We start from the raw sequence: 15664 nt of genomic DNA on the forward strand, positions 1-15664 counted from the left end.
GTAAGACCACTGAATTGCACACTTTAAAATGGTTAACATGGTGAATTTTATGTTATGTGAATTTTATCTCAGTTAGAAAAAAAAAACAGTGATTAAAATAATCCTCACAAAGATGTAACACCCTGTCAAGTGTATTTTAATGAGAATGCTTTGGGCCTAAATAAAATCTTGCCTTGGTAGAATTCCAAGCTTTTAGAGAGCGGTCATGTTAATATTTATTGGAGTAAGGCTAGTCTTGAATAGTTGTCCATGTGTGTCTAGTCTTTTAAACAATGCCATCCTCTCCTACTGTCACTCAGCACAGCTCTTGGAAAGGCTGCTATTCCTCAAAGTAGGAACCAATTTCTTGACCAATAGTTCTGCGTACAACCTTCTTTTGCCATTGAACACAGATTTTTTTTTTTACCTGTCTACCTAGAGTTTTCTAAGAAAGTAACAAGGAGGGCCCTGGGATCTCACTGTTTCAACTGCTGGGACTTTGTCAAAAGCACTGCTCACCACCCATGGCATCAGATTGCGTGAAGCTCAGTGTGACATTTGATCAAAGCACAAACAGGCAGCCTGCACTTTCCTATTGCTGCCAACTGTGTTACTGCCTTGATGGAAAGTGACAAGAACTCAGGGAAACAAAAGGTGGAGATTTTCCCACCCACATAATTATCCTTACGTTTGCAGAAAAGAGCTTTCTTTTAGGCACTCCTACTGAATCCTTAGATACAGAAACTGTTCCACGGTGGGATATTTTATATTTAGGCCAATAAACACCAGAAATTAAAATTAGGAAAAATGAGAGAATGTAGGAATAATAACTTCAAGGTGTGCTTTTTAAGTATAACAAGTTCCTAAGGAGTTTTAGTATTTACCTCATAGAAATAGTTTATATTTATCTTTATAATCCCTAGTCTTATTCAGAGATTACCCGTCAGGTTGCCTCTTCCTTTGTCCACTGAAGTCTTCCTGAAATAGAGCTGTTTCCTGGAATAGAACCCCAAAGGCAAAGTCTTCTCACTGATTTCAGAAGTTCCCTCAAGGATAAACAACTCCTCCAGGAGTCCCTGAAAAACTTAGGGACTTATTGCAAGGAGATCCCAAGAAATGTTACTTATTCAATATGTACAAATTGAGGGTGGTTCTTAATTTCAAAAGGACATTCCAGAGGCCTCTAGGCCTAAAAATAACTCACATAAAAACTAGTCATCACTCAGGACTTTGTTGGTTGCAAGTGACAGAAACCAAAATGCAACTGGTTTAAACAGAAATGTATGAGCTGCTAAGGCCGGCAGTGAGGCCGAGCAGGGTTTCTGGACGGTTCATTTGGCTCTTCTTTGCCTATTGGCCCCATTTGAGCTATTGCAGGCACAGATCAGGAAAGGTCCCCTGGCTGCCCTGGCTTATCAATCTTTGGTGAACATCAGTTTCTGCCTGCTCAGAACTACTTCCCCTTTCTTTTAGTAAGAGAAACATGGCTTTCCTTTGGGGAACTATGCCTCTCCTGCTCTCTGCAGTCCAGGGGGACTGTCAATCAGCATCCCTTTCCTACTTAACCTAGGAAAAGGCTTGTGACTAGCTGAGCCAATCACACTTGCTTTTTTTCTGGAACTTGAATCTTGAGCTGAGTTGAATGAGGGAGGGTAGAAAAAAGCTAGAGCTAATTCATTCCGAAGGTTGGGCCCTGCCGCCTGAAGAAATTGTCTATTTTGATACCCATATTCTAGAGGCTGACTCCACGAGGTCAGGCTATTAAGCTTTCCTTCATCACTGAGAGCTTTCTCATAACCTTACAATAAACTCTCTTTTTGCTTAAAGTAGTCTGCATTGGCTTATAATACTTGCAACCAAAGAAGCTTAATTTGTACCCAACTAAAGGGAACAGCACTTCTTTCTCACAGAATCTATACAGAAATCTCAAGGAAGCCGTTTGACTGACTCTACTTGCATCACCCTTGGATCAACTGCTATGGCCAGGGCAATGGGATTTTATCACACCTGGGTCATGTGCCAGAGGTCAAGGGCTAGGGGACACTATCAGATAAAAGAGGATGGGAGAATTTTCTGGACAGAAGCCAAAAAAAACCCCAAATACTTTTCACTGTCCCCTTTAATCTATTTTAGTTAAAGCTCATAGACTTGGAGAATACGGCCATGCGATGAAGATCAGTTTTATCTTGTGAGGAAAGTAAAAAATTTCTCTTCTTTCTCTCCCTATCATTTTCAAAGTGCATATTTAAGCCCTTTCTTTGCAAAAAGTCTGGAAATCTATTTATTTTATAATTAGCAAAGGGTAAGAAGATCCATTCTGAAATTTTTGGTTGAGGTCCAGTATTTGCTAGCTATATCAGCTGTGGGAATTCAATGATGTCAGGGTCCCCTCCCTCCTTTGTTTGTAAGACTAATTTTGGAATTATACTGTTATCAGGAAATGGTGCTCCCTTCCTTCTGTCCATCCCTTAGGAATAGTTTTTTTTATTTTTTATTTTTTATTTTTTTAAAGTCTCCTGGCTTCTGTATCCAGAGAGTTTGGATGAAAGGGCAAGCACCAGCTAAATGTCAGACAAGGCACATGGGAATTGGAGCTTGATCAATTTCAAAGGTTTCTTACTTAACCGTGGCAAGTGCTATGATCACCAGAAGAGCATGTGCTATTTGGAAATACTGCTAAAAAAACCCAGACCAGAGGCGAGAAGGAAGATGTTTCCTTCTAAGAAATGTGTAAAGAAATAGCATTCCTTTGTCACACACAGCAGATGGAGATTTGTCAACAGAAGATAAACTGGAGAGTTTGAGGTTGCAAACAACTGTCAGTCAGCTGTAGATACTGGTGCAGCCATTCCTGATACCAACCTCTTGGTGCCAAAGTACAAAAAGGGAACGATGTTCTCTCCTGTATTCCCCAGAAACCACAATGTTATTTTATTTAATGACTCAGTGTTTCCTGATAGGAGGTTGAAGTTAGAGGCTAGATACACTGGTCATATGCATAAATTTGGAGGAATGAGTGGATACTTGTGGGGGGCTTGAGCTCATCAAATCAAATTTAGAAAGGATGCCTAGGACCAGATTGTCCTGGAGAGTGGAAAACTTCTCTTTGAAGACACAGGATTTCTTTCTGGCCAGTGGGATTGGGTTCAATTTATACTCTTATGTATATATTAGATACATATGTGCAGTGTAGCAGTCTGGAAGAATATTTGTTTTTAAAGATATACTGCCTTGGACTAGATTACCCTACTATGCCTTTAATTTTTTTCAATTAAATAAAGCCACAATTTAATACTGGACAAAGAACATAGAACTAAGAAGAAATAAAGAGCTAATGTAAGAGGCACAGCATTATTCCTGATTTGCTTAATATGCATTGGATCCAGGAGGTGTGTTAATCATGCTGGCATAATAATCAGTGCCTGCAAGATCTGAAAACATTATTGCTCTTCTGCAGATGCTTTCCTTCATCCCAGAAATTATCATTGAGAATGTTGCTGTGATTTTCCAGTAAGACCTGAAGTCCTGCCATGACAAGCTGTCATTTCAACCTGGGCACACTGTTAGAACATCTGTTCTGCAAAGATAGACAGTCTAGACATTGTCCAAAGGCCCCTTTTGTCCTGGGTCATTTCTAGTGAATAAAGAAGGAACCCTGCTCCTATTCCAGGGAATTTTGTATAGAACTTGTCAAACAAAGAAGAGAGGAGCCCTTGGCCACAAACAGAAATTGTATTCTCATAAAGTGATCATTTATAACTCCAAAAGGTGAATCTCTGAGGTCAAGGAAATAAAAGGATGCAAAAGAGATGGTGGAGAGATACCCATATGCTTCATGCATAGATGAAAACAAGAATTCTTATGAGTCCTCAAAGGCAGAACAAGCATTAAAAGACTCAGGTCAGTAGGATAAAACTTACTTAGTTCTATAGAATCATAATATTACCTTAAATCTTAAAAGCTCCTAAATTTAAAAAATAATTGAAAGGCAAAATTTTTAGCACACTGAACTGTCTATGACAGGATTCTGACCTCAACTGTTTAACAAATCATCCCTTCCAGGCCCTTATCCCAGTTGGCCAGAGTAACAATTTTGATAGCTCTTTAGGGTGAATAGGTTTTTCTAATTCAAGATGAGTGCCAAGAGCTCTCATCTTATGCCATGTTGCTAAGTAAATTTCTGACAAAAGGTAGTTTCAATATGCTTTTACTTTTTGTAATGTATGCCACCACCAGACACTATTCACTTTCATTTATAGTAATATATAATGTTAATTAATTCATATATAACTGTTTTTAAAAGATTACCTGCAGTTTTAAAATGAGAACTCTTTTTTTCTTTTTTTTTTTTTTGCGGTACGCGGGCCTCTCACTGTTGTGGCCTCTCCCGTTGCAGAGCACAGGCTCCAGACGCGCAGGCCCAGCGGCCATGGCTCACGGGCCCAGCCGCTCCGCGGCACGTGTGATCCTCCCGGACCGGGGCATGAACCCGTGTCCCCTGCATCCGCAGGCGGACCCTCAACCACTGCGCCACCAGGGAAGCCCGAGAACTCTTTTAAAGTGCACTTTTCATTTCAAAGTTTTAATGTCTCATATATTTATAGTGATTATATTATTAGAACTAAAAATCAAAACGCTGCCTGAGTTCTAACATATAAATTTACATCCATACTCAAAAATATTTGAAACCAGGACCATGCTACAGAATCCTAGATGTATTATCATGATACTGATAGTTAAACAGGATTGCATGAGAGAGTGGAAATGCCACATTTACCTAATTGATGTTATTTGTGGATCTGAGCAGATAAGAGCCTTGGGATCTTAGAAGTGAAGGTTAGTGGAATATAATTAACACCCCAAATCCAAGAGGACGTCGGGGGACAATGAGGAAAATACAGAGCTGACTACTCTGAAAGTAAGAATCAGTGCTTATCTTTTTAAATTGTATCATCAGAAGAGAAAATATTAGAAGCAGACCTTGTATAATCCATCTATCTTAATGCTATAAACATCTTCAGATGCAAGTGGCTGATCTTTCCTTTTTTATAACCATAACTTTTCCATGTAAGTCCCAAGAGTCAGTAATTGAATTTGAGAAAAGATGTCCTTTTGAGGTTGCTTTGATCTAAAGCCAAAGGGAATTAATTTATTTAGCAGAAACTGTGGGTTCTAAACAAAGATGTATATGTGGGAATACTGGCAAACAAAATAAAGTACCTTAATTTCTTTGCCAATAAAGCAGTATCAAGATGCTAAAAATTCACTTCAGAATAAATTCTTAAGAAAACAGAAACTGGTTGAAGGTTTTCTTTTTTCCTTCCCCATCAGCACATGCTAATGAACACTCTAATTTATATTATATAAAAAGGCTTTGGTCCTTCTTGAAAAACATTCCCAAAGAAAAATAAAAGACTAACTAGTCTTTTATTGCCTCAATTACATCATTTCCTTTTGCTTAATTTAAGGCAATAAATTAATATTCTTATCCTTTTTAAATGACTGATTTCACACGTCTTTCTACATTAGTGAAAGTTTATGTATATTATTCCTTGATTTATTACATGCATCTACTGTTAAACACGTTGCTTATGAAAGTTAAGCAAGAATAAAAATCGATTGAATTTCAAATCAAGGGAGGGTAAAAAACATAATACATGAAGATTACACTAGAGAAATAAAATCCACATGAAACAGATGAAGTCCAAACCTAACTGAAAATTTATTTTAGCATCTTTATTGGAGTATAATTGCTTTACAATTTTGTTAGTTTCTGCTGTATAACAAAGTGAATCAGCTATAGGCATACATATATCCCCATATCCCCTCTCTCTTGCATCTCCCTCCCACCCTCCCTATCCCACCCCTCTAGGTGGTCACAAAGCACCAAGCTGATCTCCCTGTGCTATGCAGCTGCTTCCCACAATCTATTTTACATTTGGTAGTGTATATAAGTCCATGCCACTCTCTCACTTCGTCCCAGGTTACCCTTCCCCCTCCCCCTCCCCGTCTCCTCAAGGCCATTCTCTACATCTGTGTCTTTACTCCTCTCCTGCCCCTAGGTTCATCAGAACTATTTTCTTTTTTTAGATTCCATATATATGTGTTAGCATACGGTATTTGTTTTTCTCTTTCTGACTTATTCCACTCGATGACAGACTCTAGGTCCATCTACCTCACTACAAATAAGTCAATTTTGTTTCTTTTTATGGCTGAGTAATATTCCATTGTACATATGTGTAACATCTGCTTTACACATTCATCCGTTGATGGACATTTAGGTTGCTTCCATGTCCAGGTTATTGTAAATAGTGCTGCAGTGAACACTGTGATACATGTCTCTCTTTGAATTATAGTTTTCTCAGGACATATGCACAGTAGTGGGATTGCTGGGTCATATGGTAGTTCTAATTTTAGTTTTTTAAGGAACCTCCATACTGTTCTGCATAGTGGCTGTAACAATTTATATTCCTACCAACAGTGCAAGAGGGTTCCCTTTTCTCCACAACTTCTGCAGCAATTATTGTTTGTAGATTTTTTGATGATGGTCATTCTGACCAGTATGAGGTAATACCTCATTGTAGTTTTGATTTGAATTTCTCTAATGATTAGTGATGTTGAGCATCCTTTCATGTGTTTGCTGGCAATCTGTGTATCTTCTTTGAGAAATGTCTATTTAGGTCTTCTGCCCGTTTTTGGACTGGGTTGTTTCTTTTTTTGATACTGAGCTGCATGAGCTGCTTGTAAATTTTGGAGATTAATCCTTTGTCAGTTGCTTCATTTGCAAATATTTTCTCCCATTCTGAGGGGTGCCTTTTCGTCTTATTTATTGTTTCCTTTGCTGTGCAAAAGCTTTTAAGTTTCATTAGGTCCCATTTGTTAATTGTTTTTTAATTTCCATTTCTCTAGGAGTTGGGTCAAAAAGGATCTTGCTGTGATTTATGTCAAAGAGTGTTCTGCCTATGGTTTCCTCTAAGAGTTTTATAATATCCAGCCTAACATTTAGGGCTTTAATCCATTTTGAACTTATTTTTGTGTATGGTGCTATGGAGTGTTCTAATTTCATTTTTTTACATGTAACTGTCCAGTTTTCCCAGCACCACTTAATGAAGAGGCTGTCTTCTCTCCATTGTATATTTTTACTTCCTTTATCAAAGCTAAGGTGACCATATGTGCATGGGTTTATCTCTGGGCTTTCTATCCTGTTCCATTGATCTATCTTTCTGTTTTTGTGCCAGTACCATACTGTCTTGATTACTGTAGTTTTGTAGTATAGTCTGAAGTCAGGGATCCCGATTCCTCCAGCTCAGTTTTTCTTTCTCAAGATTGCTTTGGTTATTCAGGGTCTTTTGTATTTCCATACAAATTGTGAAATTTTTTGTTTTAGTTCTGTGAAGAATGCCATTGGTAGTTTGATAGGGATTGCACTGAATCTGTAGACTGCTTTGGATAGTATAGTTATTTTCACAATGTTGATTCTTCCAATCCAAGAACATGGTATATCTCTCCATCTGTTTGTCTTGTCTTTAATTTCTTTCATCAGTGTCTTATAGTTTTCTTTTTTCTCCTTAGGTAGGTTTATTCCTAGGTATTTTATTCTTTTTGTTGCAATGGTAAATGGGAGAGTTTCCTTAATTTCTCTTTCAGATTTTTCATCATTAGTATATAGGAATGCAAGAGATTTCTGTGCATTAATTTTGTATCCTGCTACTTTACCAAATTCATTGATTAGCTTTATTAATTTTCTGGTGGCACCTTTAGGATTCTCAATGTATAGTATTATGTCATCTGCAGATGGTGAAAGTTTTACATCTTCTTTTCCGATTTGGACTCCTTTTATTTCTTTTTCTTCTCTGACTGCCATGCCTAAAACTTCCAAAGCTATGGTGAATAATAGTGGTGAGAGTGGGCAACCCTGTGTTGTTCCTGATCTTAGTGGAAATGGTTTCAGTTTTTCACCACTGAGAATGATGTTGGCTGTGGGTCTGACATATATGGCCTTTATTATGTTGAGGTAAATTCCCTGTATGCCTACTTTCTGGAGGGTTTTTATCATAAATCGGTGTTGAATTTTGTCGAAAGCTTTTTCTGCTTCAATTGAAATGATCATATGGTTTTTCTCCTTCAGTTTGTTAATATGGTTTATTAAATTGATTGATTTGCGTATATTGAAGAATCCTTGCATTCCTGGGATAAACCCCACTTGATCATGGTGTATGATCCTTTTAATGTGCTGTTGGATTCTGTTTGCTAGTATTTTGTTGAGGATTTTCTCATCTATGTTCATCATTGACACTGGCCTGTAGTTTTCTCTTTTTGTGACATCTTCATCTGGTTTTGGTATCGGGGTGATGGTGGCCTCGTAGAATGAGTTTGGGAGTGTTCCTCCCTCTGCTATATTTTGGAAGAGTTTGAGAAGGATAGGTGTTAGCTCTTCCTTAAATGTTTGATAGAATTCACCTATGAAGCCATCTGGCCCTGGGCTTTTGTTTGTTGGAAGATTTTTAATCACAGTTTCAATTTCAGTGCTTGTGATTGGTCTGTTCATAGTTTCTATTTCTTCCTGCTTCAGTCTTGGAACTTTTCTAAGAATTCTTCCATTTCTTCCAGGTTGTCCATTTTATTGGCATATAGTTGCTTGTAGTAATCTCTCATGATCATTTGTATTTCTGCAGTTTCAGTTGTTACTTCTCCTTTTTCATTTCTAAGTCTGCTGATCTGAGTCTTCTCCTTTTTTTTTTTGATGAGTCTGGCTAATGATTTATGATTTCACTTATCTTCTCAAAGAACCAGCTTTTAATTTTATTGATCTTTGCTATTGTTTCCTTAATTTCTTTTTCATTTATTTCTGATCTGGTCTTTATGATTTCTTTCCTTCTGTTAACTTTTTTTTTTTTTTTTTGGTGATTCTTCTTTCTCTAATTGCTTTAGGTGTAAGGTTAGGTTGTTTATTTGAGATTTTTCTTGTTTCTTGCGGTTTCTAAAATCCTGAGGATCTTATTACATATTATTATAAACTTCCCTCTTAGAGATGTTTTGCTGCCTCCATAGGTTTTGGGTCATCGCGTTTTCATTGTCATTTGTTTCTAGGTATTTTTTGATTTCCTCTTTGATTTCTTCAGTGATCTCTTGGTTACTTAGTAGCATATTGTTTAGCCTCCATGTGTTTGTATTTTTTACAGTTTTTTTTCCTGTAATTGATATCTAGTCTCATATCATTGTGGTTGGAAAAGATACTTGATACGTTTTCAATTTTCTTAAATTTACCAAGGCTTGATTTGTAACCCAAGATATGATCTATCCTGGAGAATGTTCCATGATCACTTGAGAAGAAAGTGTATTCTGTTGTTTTTTATGGAATGTCCTATAAATATCAATTAAGTCATCTTTTTTAATGTGTCATTTAAAGTTTGTGTTCCCCTATTTATTTTCATTGCAGATGATCTGTCCATTGGTGAAAGTGGGGTTTTAAAGTCTCCTACTATTATTGTACTACTGTCGATTTCCCCTTTTATGGCTGTTAACATTTGCATTATGTAGTGAGGTGCTCCTATGTTGGGTGCACAAATATTTACAATTGTTACATCTTCTTCTTGGATTGATCCCTTGATCGTTATATAGTGTCCTTCTTTGTCTCTCATAATAATTTTTATTTTAAAGTCTATTTTGTCTGATATGAGAATTGCTACTCCAGCTTTCTTTTGATTTCCATTTGCATGGAATATCTTTTTCCATCCCTTCACTTTCAGTCTATATCTCTCCCTAGGTGTGAAGTGGGTCTCTTGTAGGCAGCATATATATGGGTCTTGTTTTTGTACTCATTCAGCCAGTCTGTGTCTTTTGGTTAGAGTATTTAATACATTTACATTTAACGTAATTATCGATATGTATGTTCCTATTACCATTTTCTTAATTGTTTTGTGTTTGTTTTTGTAGGTCTTTTCCTTCTTGTGTCTCCTGCCTAGAGAACTTCCTTTAACATTTGTTGTAAAAATGGTTTGGTGGTGTTGAATTCTTTAACTTTTGCTTCTCTGGAAAGGTTTTAATTTCTCCATTGCATCTGAATGAGATCCTTGTTGGGTAGAGTAATCTTGGTTGTCATTTTTTCCCTTTCATCTCTTTAAATATGTTATGCCACTCCCTTCTGGCTTGCAGAGTTTCTGCTCAAAGATCAGCTGTTAACCTTATGGGGATTCCCTTGTTTGTTATTTGTTGCTTTTCCCTTGCTGCTTTTAATATATTTTTTTTGTATTTAATTTTTGATAGTTTGATTAATATATGTCTTGGTCTGTTTTTCCTTGGATTTATCCTGCATGGGACTCTCTGCATTTCCTGGACTTGATTGACTGTTTCCTTTCCCATGTTAGGGAAATTTTCAACTATAATCTCTTCAAATATTTTCTCAGACTGTTTCTTTTTCTCTTCTTCTGGGACCCTATAATTCAAATGTTGGTGCATTTAATGTTGTCCCAGAGGTCTCTGAGACTGCCTCAATTCTTTTTTTTTTTTTTGCGTTTTTTTTCAGTCTACACATTTAATCATCATTACAATCGATAAACTCTTCTTAAGAGATGAGCACACCTCCAGGAAATGGTTTTCAAGAAATTAATTTTTCAAAAGATGAACTTAAAAACATGGAAATTCCATAAAATAATAATGGCCTATATTGTTTTGTAAAGTTGCATCGAGTTCCTGTACGAGTAAAAGGAAATAAACGAACACACCACTTCTCTGCTTGCTTTGGCACTTACCTTTAAGTCTTTGGAGGCTGGAGTATTACAGCAACAATTCCATTGAAAAAACAAAGCACCCACCCCATGCATAATTCATACCAAATGTCTTCCCTAATTGTTCTGAGAACTCTCACTGCTTGTAGAATGGATGTATTTCCAGATCATTTGCCAGAGAGATGGACACAAATCCCCAGACTGAAACTTCAGATTTTTTCTACATTACACGGTAAACCCAAAATAACACCTGGAAACCTGTGGGTTGTTTCAGAGCAAGGGTGGAAGCCTGTTTCTCTGTAACATACTAATGTGGGTATGAAGAGAAAGTTACATAAAGGTGTCCGTGTGTATGTTTCTCTGCCTCCCAGTATTTTGTTTGTTTGTTTGTTTGTTTGTTTTGTTTCTTTTGCAGTACGCGGGCCTCTCACTGTTGTGGCCTGTCCCGTTGTGGAGCACAGGCTCCGGACACACAGGCTCAGCGGCCATGGCTCACGGGCCTAGCCGCTCCGCGGCATGTGGGATCTTCCTGGACCGGGGCGCGAACCCGTGTCCCCTGCATCGGCAGGCAGACTCTCAACAACTGCGCCACCAGGGAAGCCTGACTCCCAGTGTTTTTATCCTTCCCTCAGTCTGCCTTTTCATCCTTTAATCTTTGCCTATCTCTTCCCCCTCACAAATCATGGTATAGAGACTTTTTTATCATATATCTTGGGCACTGAATATTGTTTTGTCATATCTTTTGGGCTTTAAAAAAAGGTCCCCCATTTGTCCTGCCTGCTGCATCCCAGATCAAGCTCGGATTTCCCCAGCCACACTTCAGGAAAGGGCTCAAGCTACATTTGCGTGAAAAAGAACCAGAAACAGCAGAAGAAACTCTCATTCCTTCACAGACCTTCCCCCTTCCCTCTTCGGTACTGTGTGGCCAACAGGTACACCTCTGATGATTCTTTCCTGCTGGCTTCAGGTTTTACAGTCCTTGTTTTCTGGAATTCCTCTGTCAGTCTCTTCTGTAACCGATGGCTTTGACTTCCAGCCCAGGTTTTACACAGGAATGTTCCCCCAGGGTGCAGGACTTCTGGAGCCATGTCCAGAACGGACAAGCACAAGCTGATGAGCCTGTCATGGTCGAGGCCCCAGATCCCTGTGGCGTTGGGTGCCATGTCACTCAGAATCACATCTGCTCTCCCAGCAGGAAGCACTTCTCAGATCCTCTGGAAGGTTCTTGGGTCAGTCACATCAGCAGGGCACAGAAAAGTTGCTCCTTCCAGGGGGAATATGTGAAGGAGATCTACCCCAAGCACAAAGCCAACAGGAGCACTGGGATCTGTGCCTGCAGCGTTGACACTGTGCACAGCCACCTGGCTCCACGCGCCAGGAGCGGCACCACAGTCTAACACCCGGAGGCCAGGCCGCAGAATCCAGCGCCTCTCGTTAACCTCCAGGAGCTTGAAGGCACTTCGACACCTGTAACTGTCCACCTTCACAGCCTTCACAAACGGGTCCCTCAAATGCTGCATCAGCCACAGGTGCTCAGCGCCAGTCCAGCCCTTGAAGCAACTCCCACCAGTGTGGAACCTTTGACGCTGAAAGGAAGACCACACCAGCTTCAAGGGCCTGGCCGTGAACACCGACCTGCTCCAGCTGCTGCCACCACCTACCTCAATTCTTTTCATTCTTTTTTCTTTATTCTTCTCTGAGGTAGTTATTTCCACTATTTTATCTTCCAGGTCCCTTATCTGCTCTTCTGCCTCAGTTATTCTGCTATTGATTCCTTCTAGAGAATTTTTAATTTCATTTATTGTGTTGTTCATCATTGTTTGTTTGCTCTTTAGTTCTTCTAGGTCCTTGTTAAACATTTCTTGTATTTTCTACATTCTATTTCCAAGATTTTGATTCATCTTTACTATCATTACTCTGAATTCTTTTTCAGGTAGACTGCCTATTTCCTCTTCATTTGTTTGGTCTGGTGGGTTTTTACCTTGCTCCTTCATCTGCTGCGCATTTCCCTGTCTTCTCATTTTGCTTAACTTACTGTGTTTGGGGTCTCCTTCTCACAGGCTGCAGGTTCGTAGTTCCCATTGTTTTTGGTGCCTGCCCCTAGTGGGTGAGGTTGGTTCAGTGGCTTGTGTAGGCTTCCTGGTGGAGGGGACTAGTGCCTGTGTTCTGGTGGGTGGGCCTGGATCTTATCCTTCTGGTGGGCAGGGCCACGTATGGTGGTGTGTTTTTGGTGTCTGTGAAATTAGTATAACTTTAGGCAGCCTCTCTGCTAATGGGTGGGGTTGTGTTCCTGTCTTGCTAGTTGTTTGGCATGGGGCGTCCAGCACTGGAGCTTGCTTGCCTTTGGGTGGAGCTGGCTCTTAGTGTTGACACGGTGATCTCTGGGAGAGCTCTTGCCGGTTGATATTACATGGAGCTGGTAGGTCTCTGGCGGTCCAGTGTCCTGAACTCAGCTCTCCCACCTCGGAGGCTCAGGCCTGACACCCGGCCTGAGCACCAAGACCCTGTCAGTCACATGGCTCAGAAGAAAAGGAAGAAAAAAAAGGAAATATAAAAAGCAAACAGATAGAATCCTAAACCAAATGGTAAAAGCAAAACTTTCTACCTGTCAGACTGGCTTCTGTTCAAGATTTCCAAGCTGTTGTAATTCTGAAAGTCATTCTCATCTCTGCTCTTCTCCAGTCCTTCTGAAAATTATGAACCAGGAACTAATCTAGATCTGTGGATTTCAGTAGTAAAAAGCAGTCCAAAATGTCTGGCTTCATGGAGTTTATACAGGAACTGAATTAGCTGGCACTTTTCATCTTGGACTCCCCAGCCTCCAGAACTGTTCTTCCTAAAGCCAGGCCACCTGCAGCAGCAACTTCTTCTCGCCATGGCCCTTTTAAATTAGATTTTCAATGCTGCTTCCATGAAACTCTTGGCTTAGCTGGGCAGTGGGGCTGGGGGTCCGACTCTGGCCTCCACCATCCACTCAGGGATAATTGAAATGTTACAGCCATGTGCAACTACTAGAAATTTCCCCCAAAGTGCCACTCTGCTTGGTTCGTGAAGGCTTTGCACCAGCTATTTCCTCTTTGTAAGATGCTTTAACCCTTTACCTCTCTGCCAACCCTGTCCCCTTCATGTCTTCTGATCCTTCTTCAGAAAGTCTTTTGCAACCACTTCCATGACCACTACCATCTCCCCACCCACTCACTAGCCTTTCCATGAATCTTGTGCATACCACAGTCATAACATCTATTATATAAATATCTCTTTATCTTTCTTTACTAACGGACCTAGAGTTTCCTTGAAGAGAAACAGAGATGGCATCTTACTTTTTCTTTGTATCCACAGCCTAGCACAGTGCCTGATACTTAATGGTCATGAAATGTTGGACGGATGGACAGTAAATAAAATTTAATGGAATTCTGTCCTAGTGTTCTGTTGCCTAATATGGTTATGAACTCCTACGCATTGGAGAAAGTTTGCTTATAAAATTGAAAATTTAAAGCCAACCTGAGTGGCAGATTTACCAGGGAACAGATTGCCAGTAATATCTGTAGGACCACTAGCACAGATGCTGGCTCCCTGGTAGAAGGAGATTATCAAATCCTAGGATTGACTTAAAGCATTACTGATTCTTCTACACTGTATTGTAACAAGCTGATACTGATTTATCTCCAACTATATTATTTTATGACTTTTCACTTCACCATTTCAACTCATACTATGATAAATACATACATTTAGATGGCATAAAATCTAGGACTCAGGGTTCGGGTCCAAGCATTATCATTAAACTGGCCAATCCTGAAAACCTAAACTGAACATTAGATCCAAAGTCCTTTCTATTCTACTCTCTAAACTGGCTGGCCTCCCTGCCCTACTTAGCACTTTGGGCCAGCACCCGGCATCCTTGTGTTGGCTGTAGTCTATGCCTTCTGACTCCACGCATCATGCATACCACTTCCTGAACTCTTCCTGACCTCCACTGGCCCTATCAATGACCAACAGTTTAATGATTATTTATTTGGTTCCAGTACTCAAGGTGACTCTTAAGTTCTCATTCATTCTGTGATTAATCAGTATGTCTCTTGATGTATAGCTGTTGCCAGCTGCTTTAAGTAATATCCTGCCTAATCCCTGTCCAGTTTGTAGGATTCTCTCCCCTGTAACCTGATAATCCCATCAAGTTGGTTTAGTTCCAAAAGATACCAAGATCTCTTAAGAATTCAACCTTCAGTGGTCTGGTTCAAGTCAACTGTTGCTTACTTTCATTTAGGTCTTGATTATCTAACCCCTGGTCCTTCACAAATATTCTTGTTGGTTTTATTCTGTAACCATCTCAGTGCCTTACATTAAAGGCAGGTTAATTATGCAAGAATATAGTTTTGGTAATGTCACTTTCACAGTGAGAAATACTTTAATGGCTTCTCATTGTCTGTGAAATAAAGGTCATATATTTTAGCCTGACATTCAGAGTTCTCCATGAACTGGACTCAACATATCTTTGTAGATTTATTTCTTAAAACCTCCTTTTACCTACTCATATTCCCTCTCTCCATCACTTGCCTGACAAAATATCTGATAGAAACCCTCTATCTCTGTTCTTCATATCTGCTGACAAAATAACAAAACCTGCCTGATTGGTTTGTATGACTACAGACCTCAGATGAGCATGAAACTTTTCCCAGCAGAACAGCTGTGATTTTTTTTCCAGTAAGTTGCTTTCTCCCTCTCCTAGACAACTATCCTGTACCCTCCTGTCTCTTCTCAAATTTCCCTCTCCTCCTCCACACTTACACCCAGCTGATGACCTCACCTGTAACTCACTGAGAATACGCGGGTCATCAAATGGCGACTCTCACCTTTCCACTACTGATGGAATTTAATTCTTGCTTCATGTGGTCACCTGTGTTCTTCTGATTGCCTTCTGTTACCAGTGGAGAAAGTGTCCCTCCTCTCATTCAAGG

General features: G+C 39.5%; 1 protein-coding gene and 1 pseudogene across 1 annotated transcript in view; one reads left to right on the top strand and one right to left on the bottom strand.

Annotated features, from left to right (window-relative positions):
- The window catches only part of CCDC192 (coiled-coil domain containing 192), a 198196-nt gene that overhangs the window by 134840 nt on the left and 47692 nt on the right, over positions 1-15664 (top strand).
- On the bottom strand, positions 8177-13920 carry LOC149749635 (rRNA methyltransferase 2, mitochondrial pseudogene; annotated as a pseudogene).

The sequence above is a fragment of the Delphinapterus leucas genome, chromosome 3 (assembly GCF_059928025.1).
Source record: "Delphinapterus leucas isolate spDelLeu-1000000601 "Yukka" chromosome 3, BTC_Dleu_Yukka2, whole genome shotgun sequence".
Classification (NCBI taxonomy): domain Eukaryota; kingdom Metazoa; phylum Chordata; class Mammalia; order Artiodactyla; family Monodontidae; genus Delphinapterus; species Delphinapterus leucas.